The sequence below is a fragment of the Talpa occidentalis genome, unplaced genomic scaffold (assembly GCF_014898055.3).
Source record: "Talpa occidentalis isolate TD23 unplaced genomic scaffold, MPIMG_talOcc4v2.1 talOcc4.5, whole genome shotgun sequence".
Taxonomy (NCBI): Eukaryota; Metazoa; Chordata; class Mammalia; order Eulipotyphla; family Talpidae; genus Talpa; species Talpa occidentalis.
This window is the reverse complement of record NW_023604861.1, coordinates 8,768,578-8,792,684: the sequence shown is the minus strand read 5'-3', so window position 1 is coordinate 8,792,684 and position 24,107 is coordinate 8,768,578. Positions and strand designations below refer to the sequence as shown.

General features: G+C 39.3%; 1 long non-coding RNA gene across 4 annotated transcripts; it reads right to left on the bottom strand.

The window, feature by feature from the left end:
* Positions 1-12,855: 12,855 nt before the first annotated feature.
* On the bottom strand, positions 12,856-22,471 carry LOC119259784 (uncharacterized). Of its 4 annotated transcripts, none has more exons than XR_005128564.2 (5): positions 19,939-22,471; positions 15,840-15,921; positions 15,341-15,530; positions 14,525-14,649; positions 12,856-13,255 (listed from the first exon to the last, which is right to left on the bottom strand). It is a non-coding gene; the product is annotated as an uncharacterized LOC119259784 (long non-coding RNA). The 4 variants fall into 4 exon arrangements; XR_008554300.1 differs by having other exon boundaries at positions 15,354-15,530; XR_005128563.2 differs by lacking the exon at positions 15,341-15,530.
* Positions 22,472-24,107: the final 1,636 nt, after the last annotated feature.

The following is a 24,107-nucleotide window of genomic DNA, read 5'->3' as shown; positions in this document are numbered from 1 at the left end:
CCACCAGAGAGGCTCTAGCTTCTCAGTATTTATTCAACAGATACTAATTAAGCTCTTGCTCTGCTCCTGACACTGTGCTAAGAGAGAGGCAAAAGGATGAAGAAAAGCAGGCATTGCCTGGGACCTCATGGAGCTTACCCCATAGATAAAACAAATAGGATAAAATAATTTCATGAATAAATGGAAGCTTTACTGCTATGGAAGCAGACTTATTGGCTAGTATGTGAGACTCTACAGTGAAGGAAGCTGAGCCAGTCTGGAGAATTAGAACTCTTCCCTAGAAAAGCACCATGCACTGAGATCCGCAGGTTAAATATTGAGCTAGGTAGAAAGGGTGCAGAGAGGATGAGGAAAGAGACTGTTCTAGGCAGAGGGCAGCAGTGCACACAAAGGCTTTGCTGACCAAGGAAAGAAGTTTATGAACAATGAGCAAGAAACAACTTTAAAGGCCAGTCGCTATTTGCAATCCTATTCAGTGGCCTAACTCCTGGGATTCTACATGGTGCTCTAGTTAATAAAAGTGAATATCTTCGCCATTTAGAAAACTTGAAACTGCAGTATTTTTAAGAAGTTGGATGATAAACATGAACACAAAGATGTAAAGAATCCTAGTGTGTCCTGAAACTTTTGAATTCAGGTTCTGATTTTGTCACTCACCTTACACCACCTACTTCCCCCACAACCCCCCAACCCAACTCAGATGCACAGTCACAGGGTCAAAGTCTTTCCTGCGTTTATTCTGAACTTTTGTTTTCAAATGAGAGGCAGTCATACAAAAATCAACTCAGAAAGGAATTCATTATCGGTTTTTCTGGGCAGACTGTCACTGGCCTTTCTAAGCTAACATAACATTCTGATACATTTTGCTCGAGGATTCGAGGGAGGAAAACATTATTTTTTTTTTTTAATTACCAGATGAGAGGAAGTGAGTGGGTTTTGCACATGTGAGAGTTCATTTCTTAAAATTTCCAAACTTTTTTTCACTGATTCAGGATGACTTTTGATAATTTCATTGAATGTCTTTACCCCTTGGCAGGGGTAATACATTAATCTCCTTCCACAACCCTGACATGCTGGGTTGGCAGAGAATTTATTAATTCATCTTTCACTTAAATTGGTTTTCTTTTTACCTTCACTACAACCAATGTCTTGGACTTACCATATCTATTTTTTTTTTTTTTTTAGCGTAATGTAAAATGGAGTCAAACCTCTATTTCTTGAACTGTGTTTAATAAATAAAACTAATAGCTGAGACTGATTACTCATTTAGACAGCAAACTACCAAACCTAAGATGGATTGTATAATTTGCAGCTCTATGACATGTATTAAATTTCCAGACAGAAGATAAATAATTCATGTAAATAACCAAGAGAAGACAACCAAGAATGAAGTTGTGTGGATATTCTTTTACAGCAGTTAAAATAAATGACAAATTTCATTAACTGTTGACTTTGGGTATCCTATAAATACATCTAACTAACCACTGCTTCATGGAAGCTGATGTAGAAATCAAGAAAGTTCTATTTGTTCATATCTAGAGTCTTTAAGTAATTATCTAGATCCCTCGAAAAGTGATATCCATGCCTAGAGTTTTCTTACACGACTCAAAATTCTACCTACCACCTTGTGGTTTAGGAAGTTAAAATCACTCAGGTAACTAGGGGAATAGGAAATAAGCATAAAGGATGTGAATGCTAGGTTCTTTTTTGTTGCCAAGAGAAAAGAACCCAGTGGATAAAATAAGCAGTGAGTGTTGAATTTTGCTTTTACTTCCCCAAGCTTAAATTAGTAAACTTGGTATAATCACTTAGTGCCTCGGATTTCATAATTTTGCAAGATACGGATAAAAAGTTCATTACATAGGATGGTTTCATGGTTTAATTAGATTTGAGAAAGCCAAGATAATCCTGAGATACTCCCAGAGAGTTATAAAAATAAGGAATGATGTGATTTCTTTTGCAAAGCCTTAAATGAAGAGCAGTGCCCATCGGCATTCCAGAATGGGATCTAAGACTGGACAGAGTGGATCTCCCAGTCGCGGGGAGGCAAAGGTGAATGCTCCCAGGTCCTCAGCAGCTCCGAGGATACTTGTCCACTGTGCTGGACGCTCAGCTGGACACAAGGATTTGGCCCACAGGGTCGTCTCTGAATGTCCACTTGGCATCAGACCAGGTTTTTTAATAATATCAAAAGATGGAGCGAGTTCCTACTTTCCAAGAATTTACAAAGGTTGTTTATAAGAGGAGCTATAAGCAGATAACGTGACTTATTTTTTTTAAGAAGCTTTATTATTACTGTCATTCCCATTTTTTTCACAGAGTGAAGTGATTTGTCCCTAGCAACAAGATAGTGAAGGACACAAATGCAGCTCAATCTCCAGCTTTTATCTTCCTCTCTACCCTATTGTTTAAGGAGAAGCATATGCATGGCCACAGGTGTCCACTTCTGTGATGAGCTTTGTTCTCATTGGATTAAAAGGTAGCTGATCTTTATCAGGAATGATAGCTAGAATTTTAGAAATTCCTGGGTTCTTGCTTAAAAATGTTAGAAGAATGAGAGTTCTCGATATAAATTCTCCTCAGTAAACACATTTACTCTGGATACAGTTACCTGATGTTGCAAGGTTTCCAGGCTTTGTGTTGAGCTACAACAACCTAGGAGTCCCTCCTTATATATGATATTGACTGGTCTTTGAGAAATTTCTGGGAAGATTAGAAATGAGTGAAGAGATAATATTTTGAGTACATTTAGATGAAAGTGAAGGCTTTGTGTTGTCTGTGTGAGAGAAGGGTTTAAGGGAGTGGGTGGGTGTCCTAGAGAACCTTTCAGGGGGTCTTATAGCAAGAGCAGTACTAGGGGTTACTCCTGAGGTCTAGAAAGTGAGCAGAGCCATTGTTGGCTTCAGTCCCTCCCTCCACCTCCCATCTGTCTTTAATGTCATGCAGACTTTTCTTAGGGTATTTTTTTCTCCCTGGGCTTGTGACTGTTGGTGTTTCCAGGCTGCTGGCTTCAACAGCACCCCCTTTGGAATATATGAGGCAAAAAGTACTGAGGGAATCCACAACTGTGTCATTCCTTGGAGCTCAAGACTGGTGGTGGGGTTGTCTTCTCTCCACCTTTGAGACTTCTTGTGTTTTGGTTTTACTTACAGAAATAGAGAAATGTATGTTTACTACTTCTTTTTAGAAGTAGTCATCCCCTTAACTTGCCTCTGTGTCTATGTGTGTTAATATATATATATATATATATATATATATATATATATATAAATTTTGCAGTGTTAACCATTTTTATGTGTACAGTTCAGGGGCATTAACTACATTCACAGTGTTGTACAACCATTGTCCAAAATGCTTTCATATTCCAAGCAGAATCTCTCTCCTCATTAAACAACTCCCTATATTCTCCTTCCCCTAACACCCGATAACCTTTAGTTTACCTTATATGTCTATGAATTTGTCTTTTCTAAATATTTCATACAGGTGCAATCATACAATATTTGTCCTTTTGTGTCTGGCTTATTTCACTTAGCATAAAATTTTTCAAGGTTCATTCATGTTATTGCATGTGTCAGAATTTCACTCCTTTTCATGGGGGAGTAATATGCCATTGGATGGATATACCTCATTTTCTATTGCCAGTCACCTGTCAATTAACTTTTGGACTATTTCGTAATTTGCCTTTTTGACAAGGTAGCACTGAAGGTTAAGGTGAATGGGGAGTGAAAGTGTATAAAATCTCACCTTGGTTGACTATGGTCCCTTCTCTCAGTTCTATTATAGGGAGCAGAACAAAGAGAGTTCTTTTAGGGTGTAAGTCCTGTCATAATGAAAAATCTTCATGCAGCACTGTTTCCAATGGCATGGCCACAGGAGCAACCTAAATGCCCATCAACAGACAACTGCATTGAGAAAGTGTGGTCTAGCCACACCATGGAATACTATTCAGCCATAAAGAAAGATAAAATGCTGCTGATTACAGAAAATTGGAGTGAGCTTGAGAGGTAAAGCAAGTCAGAATGACAAAGACAAATACTGGACATTTACATAGCAGACAATTTGACAAAGTGAAATTCTTACAAAAACTAGCAGGCATTAATAAATGAAGTGAGTGTTCTGAGGTTAAAAGGGGGCAAAGAGAGCAGGACAAGGAAGCACAGAGATGGTGGGGATAGGAATCAGAAGTCTTGTTTCTTCTTGGTGGCCCAACAATTACAGTTTAATAAGGGATCTATAAAAAACATCTGCTAGTGCTACAAAGCAGTGCTTACTTACCTTAATAACCTTCCAATATGGATTTATTCACAATACAACCTGACACTTTTTAAATGCCAGAGAGAAAGAAACTAATATTGTTATTCCATGCACATCCCGACTGTTCCAGGCTCATCAGTCCCTGTCAGAACACAGCCCAGCTCAGACTGCCCAGTGCTGTCACCGAGCCTCAGAGAACCAGCCAACCAAAGCTACGGGGAAAAGAGAAATAGGCAAACCCTGAGAAAATGTGTTTGTGTTTAAGAAAACAGCAGTTTATAATGTGTTGGAAGATATGGTTAAGGTAGCAAGTGTCATAATTTAGGGGACCCAATGAAAAACTCTTGCTTAAAGTCTGTAACTCTTGCTTAAAGTCTGTAGTCTGAGAAATTGCAAACCTTGTAGTGCTCTCCTAAGAACCCTGACACTTTAAGAGCCAATGCCATCTCTGTCCTGACTGCACCTGACATTCTGGGAAGGTGGTGGTAAAGTCCATGTGACTTCTTGGTGTGACTACCACACCCCACAAGTGGTCGTAAAAAGGGAACACCCCACAGGTAGGGAGACACTCCACACACACACACCTCACCTTTTATGCCTGTCCCTAGTAAAAGAAAATAAGCCCAGTTATTCCTCGAAGTTTGAAATTTGCAGTCTCACTGCCATTAGAGTTTAAGGTGCGTCGCCTTTATTTGTGATACTAAATATTTTAGGCTAGGAAAACGTCTTCTTTTGTTTTCCCAAGCCTGCCATGTTGTGATAGACTCTGGGATTCCACTGGCTCTGGTTTCCTCCTGCCAGCTCTGATCAAGACACTCACTAGACAGGGAACTCTGGGAGGCCTGAAGGTGGGTGGGAGTCCAGTGCTCCCTTACACAGACATCTGAGACTAAATGGAGAGGCTCTCACTCCCATAACAAACACTTAAAAATATTAGATAAAATACATCAAATATAATTATATCAAAGTTCAATTGGAAGATGGGATGGAAAATCACTTGAAACAGAAACAGAGAAGAAATTCAAGTCTACAGCAGAAATTGAAGCTTAGCCTATCTGCAGGACCCTGGACCCTGCTGGAAGTCAGGCCCCAGGGAAAGGAGGCGGGTCACGATGGTGGGCTCCTGATTCTGGCATCAGGCAGATGGAGAGTCAGGATGCAGCCCAATACCTTAAGGAACTCCCCAATCAATGAACCAGGGACTAAAAGTTAGTCTAAAATCTGCTAAATCTACATCTTTGTCCTCAAGAAGAATTGGAATGTAAATTTCAGTTTCAACTTTTGAAAAAGGCCCAGGGAAAAGGTCTCTAGGCACTAGGAAATTCTGAATCTTTATTAAGTAACGATACTTTTTTAAAATTAATTAATTTATTTATACACGCACTGGGTAGTCAGAAGCATGGGATGGTGAGAGGATTCACCAGAGACAGAGCGGGGAACAGAACAGGCAGACTGACGAAATACACTGCTGAGGGGAGCAGCAGGCATGGTAGGAGAGGTTTGTGTGCCATGTGGGACCCTCACCGGCGGCCGGGGACGGAACCGGTACTGCAGAGGCTGCGGGCAGCTTCACAGCCCAGCACTCAACCGCTGCGCTACCAGGGGAGGCCCTAAGTAATGATACTTTTAAACCTAAGTTACGAGTTGTTTTTTAAACTAGAGTTGAGACAATGCAAGTAACTCAGATTGCAAATAGAAAATTCTATTTCTGATACACATTTGGATGAATCATCATTGATGAATGTCTGTCCTCATTAACAGCATAGTCAATATTCCCTAAATGGGATCATTGATACCCCATACCAGGTATCTTATCAAATAATTTATAGGAGTGGATTCCCCAACGATAAAATTATAAGAAGAACAAGTAGGGTTCAGCAGAACTGGTTTATTAAAAATCAAACTATTCTCCCTCATCGATAAGATAATTGAAAGCAACTTAACACTCTGCAGAGTTTATCAATCCAAATCTTTTTATTTTACTGTCAGAATCCCTGTGTGGGAAAACATATCTGTACACTAGAGTAAATCAGAAGTTCCCAGGATTCTCCAGCGTCATAGCATTGTGGCCAGTGCATGATAGAAGCTCTAGAATGATCAAGAATAAAAATTCTGCTCAGTGGGAACCCAGTTCTGATGAAGTGTCCACAGGTTGGTTGTTTCAACAGCTATTCCTCACCTGTGGATAATTCTGGAGTCTATGTGCACTGTATAAAGTTCTGCTTTTGGATGCAACCCTGTCCCCCGCTTTAAATAGAGACCTTGGCTTCTGTTCTTGAATGTTAGTTTAACTAAAGTAACAGCAATGATAGAGTATAATTTTGGCTATAAATTAGGAGTCATGCCATGTAATTTATATACACTACTCATTCATTGCTTGCAGATAAACAGACTCTGAGAAAGCAATGTTTTTAATGTCGTCTATGGAATACTGAAAAGGTGAGAGAAGGTATTTAGGTCCAGATGTTTGGCTACACTATATATACAATTATGAAGATGTTATTATCTAATGGAATTACTGCCTACCACAGTAAAAATGAATATTGGGAAGAGAATTTCATTGGTAGTCCACATTTATGATAAAGCATTCAATAATGACACTAACATTCTAAAAGGAAAAATGACTGAAGTTATTGATTATACACATCTATTTTCTGGTACATAGTGGATGCTTTAACATACTATACATCATTTAATTCTCATAATATTACTAAAAAGTAGCTATTTTTGTTCCCTTTCTACAGTTGAAGACAAGATGATGAAGTTACTTTTGCAAATTCAGAGGCTGCCTTCTAGTCCAGATCCTCGCTGCTCTATCACATTGCCAGTGTAGCTTTACAAAAGCATCTTTAAGATTACTTTCATTCTAATATGTGAGTACAAGACATATTTGCAATATTCTCTCACAGACAAAGCCTCTTTTTTTCTATTAATGATTAGTCTGAATCAAAATAGCTGCAAAAAAAGAGTAAAATGCTTAGACATGCATAGCACTGATTGTAGACTGTTTAACGCTAAAAGGGACTTAAGGATTATGGAATATTTGAAGGTGAAGAAACTTATGCCTGAGAGAAACTCCAGTTTATATGGCCAGTGCAGGCAGAGTGGACAATTCTCCATAATTTTGATTTGTTCAAAATGCCAAATGTGAAGATCAAGTCAACAAAATGAATAGCACCATGTCCAGCATTACCAGTGCTAGCTGGATCGTTACCATTGCTACTGACAAGACTGTATGGAAATTAAAAGTGTGAATCTAGTGGCGGGCTGTGCTGGTCAGCCTTAACATGCACACATGGTCTTCCTGCACAGGGGACAGTTACTTTCTCCACTTTCTAATCTAAGCGGTTTACTTAACCATAATGTTCACTTATCGGCACACTGTAGAAGTTCTTGCCTTGTTTCAACTGGGCAAAGAGTTAGAGTGTTTTACAAATTAAAACATTACAAGCCATGCCAAGGAGTCAGCTTCTCCATATGTAAACTGCTCGGTATGTGAACACCAAGTCCAGAGGGGGTGACAATAATCACACATTGGTGTGTGGTCTCCTAGGTTTATTATTCACAGCTTCCCATTTAACTCTCAAAAATGTCCAAATTCAGGTGATAAATTGTATGATCTGGGTTTCATTTCCAAATTGATGAAAAAGTTAAATATAAAGCTATTTAGAGTTTACAAATGTGACTGAGGCCACAATCCAGATCCCACGTATACCCCGTCACTGCAGGCAGGACAAAATGGAATTCCTGTTTTCACGGAAATGCCAAGTTGTTTTATGGGCCAGCCAGGTGCTGTCTTGCAGAAGAACTAGATAGTTTCTCCAGAAGGCAACAACATTACCTGTATAACCACTACAACACATTCTAAGTTAAAGCAAAACATCTTCTGTATAAATGGCTACAGGAAATATTCAAACCTCTTGGACTGCCTGCTCCGGGACTAGGCTGGCACTGAGCCCTACGCCTGGGTCTGTGAGATAAGCCGCACTCAGATTCACCTTGCACGGCCAGGTTAATGCCCAGGGCTTTGTGTGCACCTTGTTATTAATGCAAATAGTAACAGGCGTAGGAGACAATATTTTCATTATTAAATAAAGGAGACATTATATTATCTGAGGAGGAATATGGTGGAGTCTTATAATTACCCATCATGCGGCAGCTCCAAAAGTCATTGTCATAAGCTACCTGCATAGATTCTGAGCCATGCTTGGGCCATAATGTATCATTAATGCCAATAGGTTGACCACAGAAGGCTGTATAAGCCACCTAGAGACTTAAAGGAATGCATCCTAATAGAACAGCCTTGTCTTTGTCAGGAATCTCCTGGTTGTGAGTAATACAAACCCACTTATCTTAGAGGAAAATTTAGTATAAAGTTGAAGTGAGAGAAGCAGCTCACATGTCAATGGCAGAAAATGCCTTGTATGCAGAAAAGTTCTAGAAACTGAGCTATCACCCTAGAAATAAGGGACCATCAATGTTTCTCCCTACTGCTCACAATTAATCTCCTTCACTTTTTGGCTTTTCTCTACAGACTGACATTCTCTGCTGATTTATTTATAAACAGAGCCCCCAAAAGGCCTCTCCAGTGTAGCTTTCTATCACCTCCTGGTTCAAGTGGCCAGTCCTCAGGATTCCAATTCTGCATGCCCAGGAGGGAGCAAATACAATTAGCCCATGAATTAGACATGATGGACCATGAGCTAGCACTGAAGAACTCATGTATTATCAACACAGGTCCTCAGGAGCTTGACTTGAGCAAAATTCCCAAAGGAAACAACTCCTGGGTATTAAATGGCCAAGTTTCTTGTCACTGTATCTCCAGTGTGAAGATGTCCTGATTTTTACCAATACATTGGAAATAATTTGGGCATATGGTACACAGAAGCACCACATTCTGAGTAGGTAGGAATGCCATTTCAGCACACTCAACTGTGCCTCTGAAAACTTCTGTAGAGAAAAAGATGAGATTGTGTCATGCATGAATCTGCCCAGGGCCCCCACCCAGGCACCCTCTGTGGACTCATCCACTGTCTACTGTCATCTGGCCTTTCTTGTCTGAGACCCATGAAGTTTCTGTGCCCCCCATCATGGCTAAGCTTTCCTGTCCTAGCTATACCAGGCCTCAAGCTAGAAAGAAAGAGAGGGACTATAATAAAGGGATTCAAGACAATAAATATTCCTTCTGCAACATTCCAATGCCTGTCATTCAAACATTCTTGGTTTCTAAGCAATAAAAAAAACCTCCCAAACCATTTAGAGGAAACAGACAAAATTATATCAGAGGCTTAAGTTTTTATAAATTATACTAATAATTAATCTTAATGACTCATCTTGATGATTCATCTGAACTGGTGACTTGTTTTTCAATTGTCTGTATTGTACCTAATTAGAATTGTCTTATTGGTTATTTTTTATTGAAATGGAATTTGATGTGATTCCTTTAAAAAGTGGATTTACATGCATCGATATAGAAATTGGAAGCTTTGTATATGGTGTTTTGTCAGATCCAGAATTTGTTAGTGTTTTAGTCCTAGAATTTAATTAGAAAATTAATGAATGATTAAGAAAAGGATGTGACCCAGTTGTGGGTCTTGTGAATTAAGTCTGTTACTATTCTTTGAATAATTATATTGTTTAAGATTTCCCACTGTTCTGATGTTAGCTGGTTTCAGGTTAAAGGTTTAAAATACAATGGATTTTAAGTACTATGAAAATAAAAAAATAATTAAAAGGATTACCCAATAATTCAGTAATTTAGAATTTGATCATTATTTTAATGCCATTTGATAGTATATTTTATATAATTCAATCAATAGTTATTGAACACATACTACTGACTAGCCAAAAAATTATAGGGGTTAGAAAGATAGGAGGAGGGGCCTCCCCGGTGGCGCAGCGGTTGAGCGCTGGGTTGCAAAGCTGCCCGCAGCCTCTGTAGCGCCAGTTCGATCCCAGGCTGCTCCCCTGCCGCTGGGCGAGGGTCCCACATGGCGCGCAGACCTCTCCTGCCGCCCGCTGCTCCCCTCAGCAGTGTGCTTCAGTCCTTCTGCCTGCTCTGCTCCCCGCTCTGGCTCTGGTGTATTCTCTCACCCTCCCGCGCTTCTGACTGTACCCGGTGCTTGTATAAATAAATAAATAAATATTTAAAAAAAAAAAAAAAAAAAGATAGGAGGAAATTACAAATTCTGCATCTTACCCCAAACATCCCTAAGTCCACATACCAGGACAGATGGAGAGAAAATAAGTAACATGCAAGAGAAACTGCAGTGCATATAAAAAGAAAAAAATGGAATATTGGAGGTATATGGAAAGAGGAATTAATTCTAGCTTAAGGAACACCTGGGGGGGGGTGAATTTGAACTAGATTCTAGATTTGAGGCAGGTCTTCTAGTTATTCAATATCCTCAGCGACAGTTTTTAGGATCACCACATAAAGTATGATACTCACTTCAGAAAATACAGAATAAATCTTGTTACATTGATTTTCAACATGAGGGTCATACCGGAATTATCTAAAGGATCTTGTCTGGTGTGTGTGTTTGTAAATATAGGGACCCAGTTAATACTTGCTCACCATCTGTGCCCAAGCTATTCATCATTGAGACTTGGGTGGGTCTGGGGCATACCTCCTCCCCGACTCACACACATAGAAAGCAAGACAAAATTTGATGCCTTTACAAAATCTTTTGCATAGATACACTATACCATAAATTCAGTTTCTGTAAATGTTATTTTTGGACAGATAATTTAAAGGTTTCTTGGAAACATCTCATCTGACTCTTGAAATCAGAAAATGTATCAATATAGTTGTTTTTAGTTGTTATCTTCTATGTATTTATGCAGTTCAGTCTTTTCTAGTACTCAGTGGTGTTAAAAAATAAAATAGCTATCTAGATGGATAGAAACTGACCTGAATAACTTAATGCTAGTTCTGCTTCGGCAGGGTCAGAGTTTGAAGAGTGCTGTGATCAGGTGATTCACGAAGCCATAGTTAAATGTTTCACTGAGCCTCACCCCAACTATACCCATCAATCACAGGTTCAGGTAGAAATCCCCAGGCATCAGCCATCCGCGGCCCTAATGTGTAGGGCAGCATTGAGCCCTCTGAGACTTTACAATTTCAGTATAAAGTCTCTGTAACTCCTGCTATTGACTGGTCTCCCACCTCAGTTTTTTAACTTGGATTTATTTCTTTGGAGTGCCCTAATCATAGCCTCACAAGACCAGGAATGGCCCATTTTAGGTCCTTTCTCTTTGTCAATGTGCAGGGCAGAACTGACTCCTTCAATTTCAGTCGTGGTGCTGATGATCGTTCAGATAAGCTAATGATGTTGGCAGATTAATATTTCTTAGATAATTTGCAAGTGTTGTAGAATCTTTTCATTAGAGACATTAGTTTGCATCTTTTCATTAGAGAAATTTATTTACATTAGTTTAAATAAAGCCAAAAATCTTTATTTAAAAACCTAATAAATGTGAGAGACCAGTCCTCAACACAATGCAGCCAAAGCAACTTGCATGATGGAAGAGTTTAACATTGCCCAACTACTAGGGATGTCCAGGCAAATAAAGGGGCTTCATCTCCCTGCAATGGCTCCCTCAGCTTCTCTGTTTCAGCTACAGACAGGAATCAATTTCTCCCTCTGTGCCACGGCACAAAGGCCACACTTGGACGATGTAAACAAAATTTCTCTTTTTAACTGGAACAGCCATCAAACACAATTAATTATTCATTAAGTGCTAATATTTTATGAAGCCATGTGAGAGGCATTAATTAGTATAATAAAAGAGGATATATTGTTTTGTAAAAGCAGGAAGCTGAGTTCTGAAGAGATAACCCTGGAGAATAGAATGAATAACTTTCCTTGACAAAATAACTGGCTGGCTGCTGAGAAGAGTTGAATGGGCCTTCTACGGAGACCCAGCTCTGTCTCCCCCAGAGTGCCCTCAAATCACTGTTGAGCACAACGGTGTGAGAAGCAGAAGAGGAATTTAGGAGTCAGCTGATGGATGCAGCTCTTGAAAATAAGAATACTTGAGTCAAATGTAAGAATTTGGCAATAGTGAATATTATATGTTATATACCTTGGGAGAGATTAACTGCTATTAAAGTGCGTGATCCAAAATACAATGGATTTCCAGGACCTGGGAATCAGGCTTATTTAGACACACATCCATGCCATAGCTCGTGCCCTGATTTAACTTATTACCTTTCCCTGTTAGGTTAAGTATTGCTGAATGCCCCAACTTTGAAAGAAAGATGGTAAAGTTTAACTGCATATACCCTCCTTACATTTTAATTAGGAACCAAAAAGCTTTTATATTAAGGCTAAAATGCTAGAACTTTGGGCAGCAGTCCATTGGAGAGAAGAGGTGATTTTTCAAATCCTTCCTGAAGCTTCTACACACCAAGCACATAGACTGCCACCGATCTTGTCTACTGCACACCTATCTTTGAGCTGGCAGTTTCTTTGGGGATAAGACCAGTTTTAAAGGAATCTTTTTATTTCCTCCCCTTGATATTGAGAAAATCATATTCTTTCTCCTTGCTTTCATCTCTTCTCTGTTAGAGTAACTGTTCACTCAATTGTTTATTTATTTGCAAATGTTTTATTAGGGGTTCCCACACTGTCTTGTGCAATGTGCTGAGTGCTAAGTCCCAGTTGAACAAAACACCATCTCTGTTCTTAGAGAGTAGAGAAGACAGTGCATTAATATGCTATTGGCATTAAGACAGAGTCTGTTCAGGTTTACACTGGCAGCAAAAGATGTGAGTGGTAAAATTCTTTCTCTCCTACCCGCATCTAGATGAACTGATTCATCTCTGACAAAAAGATATTTCTCCTACTGTGTAAAAAGATAGAATATTGTAACCCCAGCAAGAAACTAGCAGTTGTCTTTATTTCAAGTGGGAAAGAGCTATTTGGGAAAATTATGTTCTAACTCAAAGTCTTCAGGTTAACCACAGAAGTATGACAAGAGTTGTGAAACTCTCAACCTAAAGATAAACCAGAAAAAAAAAATGTTAGCGAACAGACCATAATGGAAATGCACATTAAATAATCCAGGACCTACACCTTTTATAAGTCACTTTTTGGAAAACAAAATATAATCTTTAACATATCTTTATACATCTACACATACACACACACACACACATACAACATACACATTAATGGAGGAAGTCGTCTTCTATTCCTAGTTTCTTGCATATAGTAGATGGTCTAGAAAGATTCTTTGAATTCTAATGCTAGAAAGCAAATATCATGATGTCAGTTGTAAGAATTTACTTTCTCTGTAACACAGCTGTCTTTATTCTCTTTTGACTTCAGGAAATTTGATACTGTTTTGATCTTTCTAAGTTTTTGGTAAGGGTTATAATTTAGATAATTTCCTAAATTCCTTTCAGTGGTTCAGAAGATTGGTATTAGGCATTTCCTTTATGCCATGCAATAATCCAGGATCACAATAAATGAGAGAAACTAAGAAGGTACGTTTTAGTGGGGTAAACAGACAATAAAAAATTAAACGAGATCATAATTTCAGGTAGCTATGATGACTATATAAAAATAAAACAATAATATAACAGAGCGTTCTGGGGTGGGGATTATTCTAGATTGTGTGGCTAGGGGAGGTCTTTCCAAAGAAGTGGCATTTGACAAAAAGCCAAAGAAAGGGGAAGGAGTCAGCAGAGTAAATGTCTAGAGATACTTATTTAAAATAAATAAATAAAAGCACAGCCATTCTGAAAAATCAAATCTAACCACATGGAACACACACAGACCAATCAATATGTTCAGGCCAAATATCTGAAACTTTCCCTGATTCTTCTTTTCTTCTACCACCCCTTCATCCAACTAACATCTAGTCCTGTTGATATTACCTACAAAACATCTTAAGTCTTCTCTCTAATGCTCTGCTGAACAATCCACTACCATCTATCACCTAGAAACACTTCCATCCAATATGGCAGCCACTACTCACATAAGGTAACTGATCATTTGAAATGTGTCTCGTCTGGATGCTGTCAGTGTAAAATGCATACCAGATTTCAGAGTCTTAGTAAAAGACTTTGAGAAAAAGTAAAAATATCGTAATATAAAAATAAAATATAAAATAAAAATATCTTAATAAAAAAGCTTGAGAAAAAGTAAAAATACCTTAATAATTTTTATTCTGATTGTATGTTGCAATGATAATATTTTAATATGTTGGGTTAAGTAAAATATGATGTAAATGTTAATCTTACTGATTTTGATTTACCTACCTCTTTATAATCTTCCCCCACCAGACAGTGGCACTTTATCAGAGAAAGAACCTCAATCCACTTCATTCACTGCTGCCATCTCCAGCATTTAAATCAGTACCCGTCTCATAGTGTGTGCTTAAGATCTGTTGAATGAGGAAGTGCACAACCTTGACTTACCACTGCCTTGTAAAACTGCTTCATCCTAGCACCTGGTGCATGCCCAAGATGTCAGTTCTGAGACTCACTTCTAGGCACTTTAGCTTTCTGCTTTCTGAGTGAAAAGCCTCCTGTTGCTCCAGCAGTGCTAATTACAGCACTTCGGATTGGAAATCAAGTGTTTCCTCATACAGGTTTCCAGAGATTTGACCAAAACTTCACTTTTTTATGCAAGGAAAAGTGCATCACATGCCACACAGACTATAATGAATACAATCCCCACAACTGACACATCAGCTGACTCTCCTAGAGGTTAAATAACTCACTCCATGAGTGAAGGTAGGTCTGCATGAAGTCGAACTCCAGGGTTGTTTTTTAATTACTCCGAATTGCCTTGTAAATAATGAATGTGAAGTGAATTGTATGGGTACATGCTGAGAAAGCAAGATGGCAAACTAGGTCAAGGGTCAGAATCAGACACTCTGGATTTCACTGGCAAGACTGGCATAGAAAAACTTCAAGGAACATTGAAATACATTATGTCTCTCTCTCCTCCACACTCCTCTTCCTTTGGCTGCTCCTTCCAACTACACACACCTTGGAATATTACACTTTGAGAATTGCATGCTTGGGAGTGGCAAGTTTAATAAATCACAATGAGAGAGAAAAAAAAAGTACCTCACACTCTTACTTCCTGTATGTGTGGGTGCAAGCTTAGCCTCCTTTTATATTTCCTACTACCAGTCTTCTCCAGGATGGCGTGCTTGATCCCCACGATCTGCATGTAGTTCTTTATAAGCAAGAGGATGTACTTCCTGTTCTTTTATTGTTCTGCTCCCAGTGCCCACACACAAGAGTACTAGATTCTCTAGAATTTGAGCATGAACATGTAGTTTATAACTCAGGCATACAGAATGGATTCATCATCTTTGGTCTATGACACATTCTGATCATTGATTCATGATTGGTCCATTTCTATTATTGATTTAAGTCTTTTTTTTATTTTATGTATTTTTACATCATTTTTCATTTTTGCACAATGTATGCATTTCATTTTGGTTATAGTCCCCCTACAATTCCCACTCCCCTTCTTTTGAACCTACTCAGTAAGCACTTGAGAACTCACCACACAAAACAAAAGGTACAGATGTTCCAAAAAACAACCACGAACTCTTACCTCTTACCTCTTTCCACTCAGTACACAATCATTATGTGCTCCCATGGCCTCTGTCTTACTGTCACATAGTCTTCCGGCATTTCTAAAAAGTACATTTTAAAATTTCTAGTTGTTAATTATTAAAACGATGTCAGGATATGTGCAATCTTTGGGATTATTTTAAGTGAATATTACAATGTCATCAATATCACTGTACATTACTACAGCTCATTTGTTTTGACTATTCTATAAAAGTCTTTATTGTGAATAGACCATGATTTATCAGTTCATTCTCCAACTAGTATTCTAGGTTGTTTCTAGAATTTTATTTTGCTATTTAAAAGTCTTTACTATTGTGAACAACGCAGCTAAAATTCGTGTACATATCTATTGTTGCATACTTGCAGAAGTTTATTTTGGATATATACCTTGGGTGGTAATTGCTCTGTCACAGGCAATATGAATAATTAGATAGAAAACAATGGCAATCTGATTTCCAACATTAATTGCACCAATTTGAACTCTATGTACAACATTGAAGAGATCCTGTGAATGCAGATCCTCTCTAATAGTTGATGTCAGACCTGCTGATTTTGCCAATCAAACTGGTATAAAATGGAATCTAGTTGATTGTCTTTGATCACTAATGATATTGAATATTTCCTTGTATGCTGATTGATCACGTTTTTCATCCTCTATGAAATTTTGATTCATGTTATTTTTTTCTTTCCCAATTTTCTATTGTGTTGTTTGTACTTTTCTATTTGATTTGGAGAAGTCTTCTTACAAAATGAATCAATCTTATACTAATATCAGAAAACCAATCTTCCCTTGGTTAAGAATTCGCCTAACAAAACTTCTTACAGTTTTTCATTCAATTTTTGTATGTCTTTATCCTTTAAGTACACATTTTATAAACTATAACTGATTTTTCTTTTAACTGTTGTCTTAACTAGCCCTTTATAATTTCTGATACAGTGAATCTATTTTTGCTAGCTTATTTTTTGAGTATTTTAAGATTTTATCATTATTATTGTTACGATAATGCTGCTACAGAAAAACACGGTCTTTAATCTGATGCTAATCTTTCATTCGGTAAAATTTGACTTGGACATTCCAGATTTCACTATAATCTGTAAAGATATGGTTTTCCATATCACTCTTCTTTGAAACTCTAAGTCCTTTCAGTCTGTGGTTATTTATTTGTTCATCCATCAACCGATTCATGGAACATTTAACACTCATTTTTCTCAGAAGTCATCCATCTGTTTTTCCTTCCCTTTTGTTTGGGGAGTCTTGTCCCTACACTGTCATTCTTGTGATCTCCATCTCTCTTGGCTTTTTCTTTTTCTCTTTTCTTTGAATTTCTCCTCTTCTTTCTGGAAGATGACCTTAATCTGGTCTTTCAAATCAATCACATGCTCCTTAGCTGTATCCCTTTCCTATCTTCTCCCTCCTGTTCTTTATTTCAACTACTATATATGTCCATTTGGCCTCTTTTTATTTTCATACAACTACATTTTCCCTTATCTGTAATGTTTATTAGGTTAAGTTACAATTTTTGGTCTAATATAATGTTTATGTTTCTTATGGACTCTATAGCCTAATAGCTTTTTCTATTAGTACTTCCCAAAGTACCTTATTATTTGGCACAGGAACTCAATATTCTATGGCTGTACACACAGGTAGTATCGGGAGACCCACTAGGACTGAGGGGTTTTGGGGGATGCAGGACTAAAACCAGGACCCTCCAGGTAAACCATGGTGATTGGTCACCCTACCAGATCACTCTGTCCAGCCAGGAGTCGCAGGACGGGAGAGGGAGATCCTCAAACCCAAGAATATCATAGACAATCACTCCTTGGGTCAAGAGTTCACTTTTTGCCGTCCCAGAGAAAAGCCACATCAGGAGGAAAGTCCTTAGGCTATGATTCGCCAGCCAGGAAATTAGAGCTGGTACTTTAGGTGAGCAACTGCTTTAAGTTGGTTGGGACCTAAGGAATATCTTGGCTCCTAACTCATATAGGGCTTCTGTGCAGCTCTGATTTCCCTCTTGAGTCCACTCAGATCAGAGCTCTGCGGGGGCAGTCATGATTTCCCCAAGGCAGCGGTGAGTGAGAAGCAAGTACAGATTTACTGGAGCTCTTTTCCTATATTATTTTCCCAAGCATGGCTGGCTTTGTGCCTAAGCGACCCACTATTCTCCAGACTCCTTTGTAAATTGTTCTCCAAAATTGTCATTACTGTGGCTTTCTCATAGTTTTCTTCATTTAAGGGTGTCTCATCCTCTATACTACCTCGGTGATCTTAGTGGAAGGAATAGTAAAAAAGTTCAGCATCTTTTATTAACATATTTGTGCGGTTCCTTCTGGTTATTGTAAAATTTTTATTAGAAAACAAAAGTTTCTTGGATATAAGTGAAAGAGGGTGGGAAATGTAAAGCACTACAAAAGAGTTATATTATTATGAACAATAACATGTATTTACATACCAACTTACTGTCGCTTAATTTTTAAAATCTTATATTTATACAGAAAATAGCACTAGAAAAGTTACTGAAACCATTTGAACCACATAATCTCTGACACCCACCTGATTTTTATTACAAGTATTTATTGTTGTTGCCTTACTATTACATTTGGCACATCTAGGTTCTTTTTGGTTCTTTTTTTTCCCAAAATGCATCACTAATCTGTACCTTATTATTCTTTACAGTTTCTTTATTGAAAAGATTTTTCTACGGCAAGGTACAAAAAGGCACTTCAGCGAAAACATTTTAAATTACATTATTTACCAAAAAGATTTTCTTTATACATTACTGGTCTATTGAAATTTTTCTTTTCAATCAAATTCCATTCATTTTTAAATAATGCATGTCAATAGGAACTACCATGAAGAAATAACCATAAGTAAAACTAGTTTTCCTGTCCTCATTTTTTGCTACTCCTTATTCTTCTATTTGTGAAAGTTTGAATCTCTCCTGAGGTTCTCAAGTCCATAATTACTTCTTATGACAGTTCTTTCTTGATGTCCAATTATAAATTATTCAGTTTTGAATAATGCCTTAATTTCAAATGTACCTTTTACTCTTTGTATTTTTTTCCTATATTATTTTATATCTTGCTTTGAGGCTTCTGGATTTGTTTGTTTTCTCATAATAGTTTTTGTTTGTTTTGTTGTTTTTGTTTTGTTTTTGTTTTGTTTTGTTGTTTTCTCATAATAGTTTTCTCTAGAAAGGTGGTGCTATCAGTTGATTCTGTATTTCCCTTATTTTACTCTTATTTCATTCCTGCTTTCTTTCTGTGCATTTTGGGTTCCTTACATCTGAAGTGCACCCTTGTGCCATATCGAGTCTAGTCTTTGGCAAATCCTGGCTCTGTATTAATGCCCTGCAGGCAGCTTTCCTTGACTAAAAGCATTCCTGTTTCCTTGGCCTCCAGGAATTCATGTATTAACTATACACAATATTATCCCTTGCTTTTGTAATTTACTCAATTATTTACATATTTTATAATATTTTATTATAAACCCTTTATGACTGGATTTTTCCTTTTTTGTTAGTATTAGAGCTATATTTACAGAATCTACTTGTGTATTAGTTGCTTTATGTCTGTTTCTCCTTTTGAAATATCTGTATCTCTGCAACAGGGTGGTCCCCAGGAAAAGGGAGCTCCCCCTTTCCTGGGGACCACCCTGTTACATCTCCTGCTAGCATGGAATTTTGTTTGACTAATTGTCTATTGTTGTGTCCCCAAGTTACAGGGCCAGGAAAGGGGCCCTTTACATTCTCTGTAAAGGCTGGTTTATATTTGACTTTGAGATGCAGAAAGCCTTATAGACTTAAAACAACACACGCTGAAACCAAGTCAGTAAACTGTTTACTTAACTAGAGCCCAAAGGTAGGCGTTTCCTGTGCTGGCTAATGCTGGCTAACGGCATGATGCTGTCAGCCAGACCAAGGGTTCTTCCCAGCCTCCTCCTTAGCCATTGAAGGCCACCTGGATTTCAACCTCAGTCATAAGGTATCACAGCGCAAAGAGGGTGGTCACATTCTTTAATTTCAGTGTGCGAAGCAAGAGTAATGTCAAAATAAAAGAAAAAAAATGGGGTATCTACTCACCCTTGTCAGAGTCTCGGAAATTGCCCCACTCCAACAGCCTTCCTGTTCCAGAGGCAAGAACTGTGACATGTGGCTTCTCCTGGGCTAGCTGGGCAGAGGGGAAAGCACTGCTATTATTGATCAAATCTGATTCATCCCATTTTCTTTAAGCAGAAAGAAAGGGAAAGTGCTGGGTAGGCAAGCGACACTGTGCCTTCTCATCTGCTATGTTAAATGAACCACAGTGAAGCTATTTTCCTTCAACCCTTCAAGCTGTTAAGATTCTGCAGGCTTTTTCATTTTTCTCTCGGTATTTTAATCATTAAGCCTTTTCCTTCAGAATTTTTTTCCTTCTGAAAATTGCCTTTTGAAGCATGACTTTCTCCACCAAAAGGTTTCTTTCATTGACTTGTTTACATGCTCGCTTAATTTCTGCATTCTAATCCTTCTTTTCAAAAGCACTGAGACACCACATTTTCAAGAGAAACAAGTTATTTTGCTACTTCTTTTCAGCTCTTCATATTTACTTCTGTTTCTCAACTGTTTTAGAAGCCTCAGAGGTCAAGAGAAAAATATCTTCTGCTCTCTTTACGATTGCCAGCAGCATTTCACAGGTGGTGAACATACTCGACTTGCCCTTCCCCTTTATGGTTAATCAGAGATATGTAGGTTTTAATAAGAAGCAATAGGTTTAATAGCCAAGCAGTCCTGGTAGTATCACAAATGCCCTCTATTAACCTTTTTATATTAAATTCTTTGCATATTTTTTTTCTGGCTGTTGTCAGGAAGTTCCAGAACACAATGTATTTCCCACTTCATTCCATCTTTTCCAACATCTTTCACAGCAGCAAAGGAACTGGGTCTCCATGGTAACACAAGTGTGACAGTTGAGGGTATCTGGGCATAGGTGAGATAACTCTCGGATTCCATGGGGAGAGGAAAAATGAAGTTTTTCCTTCTTGCCTTTTTTTCCTTCCAGCCATGCATTCCCAAAGCTAAAGAGATGCTGACATGTCAGTGTGCAGTGTTAAGTTTCCACTATCATACAGATTTACAGCTCTCAGGGAAAATTCAATTTCACTTTATCTCATTTTTATTTTGTCTTTCCTACAAAAAAAATGAATAGAGACATAAGTTTTTATTTGTAAAATCACTGTCAGAATAGATAGTTCATGTTGGTGTAAAAACGAACATGATTAAGGGATCGGAGATACACTTACTTACTTTTCAGCCACATCTTCAAAATTCTCTACACATCCTGACATCTCTCTTTTTTTTCTTTTTTTTTTTTTTTTTTTTTTTTGAGGTGGCTTTAGTTAACAACACTATATAGCTTTCAGGTGAACTGTTTCTCACCTCAGCAGCTGCATGCATCACCCATGTTCACTAACTAAAGTCCAGTCACCAATCAGCCTCCTCTGCCTAATCCCTGAACCTCTGGAAACTCCCCTTCTGTCTGACATCCTTTCCAGTAGCAGCTAATCCTTCAACCAGCATTTCACATCCAAACTCAAATCAGGTTGGTGCCATCATCCAAAACAGAACAGGTGAGAAAATATACCTCTCCTTATCATGTTTCTTTTGCCTTTTGGTAGTTGAAAATGTTGAAAGCATTGATAATGAAAGCTGAGGTCTATGAATATGAGAAATATAAATGAAGCCCAACTGTCCCCACAGCTGTAGTCGCTATACCACTTCTTACCAAGAAAGCCAACAGGGATGACAGGTCAGGGAAAATAGCCTGGGAATGGTCAAAAAGCTCTTATACTTTGTACTTTGCTGAGAGGAATGTCTAGAAACCCAGGAAAGGAAAATACTTAAAGGTTGCATTTGAGATCCACAATCCCAAAGCAAATTTCTAAGACAAAAAAAAAAAGTTTGCAAAGTGAATAGATTTTCCAGTTGCACTATAAGACAAGGTGCTGTCCAGGTTATAACAATCTATATAAAGAATGTTTGATGCTTCTTGCTCTGTTTTAACCCCAAGCAACCCTAAGAACATCTTATAACCACAATGCACAATTTGGATTTTAAAAGGAGAATCTGTCTTTACTTCCCAAAATGTAGCTGCTACTGAAGTGACCACAAATAAGCATATGAGACTCCTAAAAAAACCAAATGAATTGTGTTCACCTACAACACCCTCTTGAAACATCTCTGCAAGAGAAGCTTAAGGATGAAGCAGTCCTGTGAGTTCTGAAAATCTTAACTCACTTTTTACATTATAGTTTAGGCTAAGAATTAGAGCCTCTTTGGTTTCAACTCACTTAAAACACCCCTCTGGTTCCTAGTTCTTTAGCTAACTGCAGTCACTGCTGGTTCTGGCAGTTCAGTGATAACCTCTCATGTTTTGATATGTAATCAAGAAATAACAACTGAGTTACATTTACCTTGCATTTTGATAAGACACTTGCCCTCAATTATTTTAAGCAAAACCTTGGGGCTACACTATAGCAAGAAAATGCAAGTGTAAGTTATCCTTTTTATTGATAAAATCCTGAAGCCATAGGGTAGTAGGACACTCCCAAATCTGAGCATATCTTTGCAATAATTTGATACTTAACTAAATGGCAAAAGAACACTTGATATTTCAAGGAATTCAGTCTAGTATCCTCTCTACATGACCTTGTGGGGAGAGAAAAGGTGAAGATACACACACACACCCCTCATGATCAAATATTACAGCAACCAAAATGTACTAGTGCCGAGAAATATGAGAAAGCAGTGGTTGGATGTATTTGGCTGGACTAGTTCTAAAAGTATCTAGATTAAGGAAAGACAATCTAACAACCAGTGGTTGCAAAAAAAAAAAAAAAAAAGGAGTATTTGGAATATAACTTCTAAGTTTGTAGTTATACATGCATGGGAGTGTGTAACTAAGATCCTATGCTACTGTAACAGGGGGGTTCCCAGGAAAGGGGGAGGTTCCAGGTTTCCTGCCCCACCCAAGGGAGGATGGAGCTGAGCAGCGAGAGAAGAAGCTGCAGAGGAGACTGAGGAAGGAATGAAGCAGCATGGAGAACCAGAAGGAGACCTGGAGGAGGCACGTGGAGCAGAGACACGTGAAGAAACTGCGCTTGTCTTTTGGTCTGGACTGGGTGGCACAGACGTGGGTGAGAGACCCAAGGGGAGGTGACAATGGCGGTCTTTGTCTTGATTTTGCTCTTTTCCTTCCGGGCTTGTCCGGTTGTTTCTGACCCTTTTCTGTGGGTCCCCACTGGAAGATGCCTTAGACTTGTGGCAGGCTTTGGGGCCTTGTTCTGGGCCAATCCCATTTGGATGGACTTTTACCCACGAGGGGACGGGTAACTCCGGGTGCTTCATTTAGAAACTAGATTCTTTGCCTTTCCTGTCTTGTTTCCTAATTGTATTAAAGTTCCTTCCCACTAAAGTCTCATATGTTTTGTGTTGATGCAGCGGATGGCAGAACCCTATATAGCATAGGCAGGTTTACGGGGTTTGGGCTGCCCCTCTCCCTGCCCTGCAACACTACAAGAAACAAGACGCTACACTTTTAGTTGTTACTTGAAAAGGTGAGTTTGGGGGGCAGGCGAGGGCGCGGGCAGCTGCTGCAGGGCACCCCCGAGCCCCAGGAATTCCTCGCCCTGGAGACAGAGTCCCCGCCTCCCGATTCCTTCCACAGCCCTCAGCACCGTTTCCACGCCCATCACGCTAACCCCGAACGCCACGACGCCACGGTGAAAGCCCCATCACTCTCGCCCGCAACACCTCTCGCGCGTTGCCAGAGCCCGCGCCGCGAGCGCCCCCGGCACCTGCGCCCGCCCGGACCCCGCCAACCCGGCCTGTCTCCAGACCGCACGGCCCAGGTGGCAAGGGCATCGCGAGCCCTGGTTGGCTCAGGCCGAGCTACGTCACTGGCCAGCTCTCCTACGATTGGCTGGCAGAGCGTGCGCCCGCCACAAAAGCCCCGCCCCACCAGACAGTGGGTGGGCGGGCAGCGCTGGCGGCTGGGGCTTCCCCATTGGCTGGCGGCTGGGCGTCACAGGGCATGAAGGCTCTCTATTGGCCGAGCATCAGACCACGGGGTGCACAGTCGCGGCCTGGTAGGCTGAGGCGAGCCCCAGCTTCCTGCTAGGTGCCTCGGCCGCTGTTGCTATGAGGCGTCCGCGGGCCTCCAGTCTGCGGCTCGGTGCTCGCCAGCCCGCTCTCCCCAGCTCCCGCAGCGACGG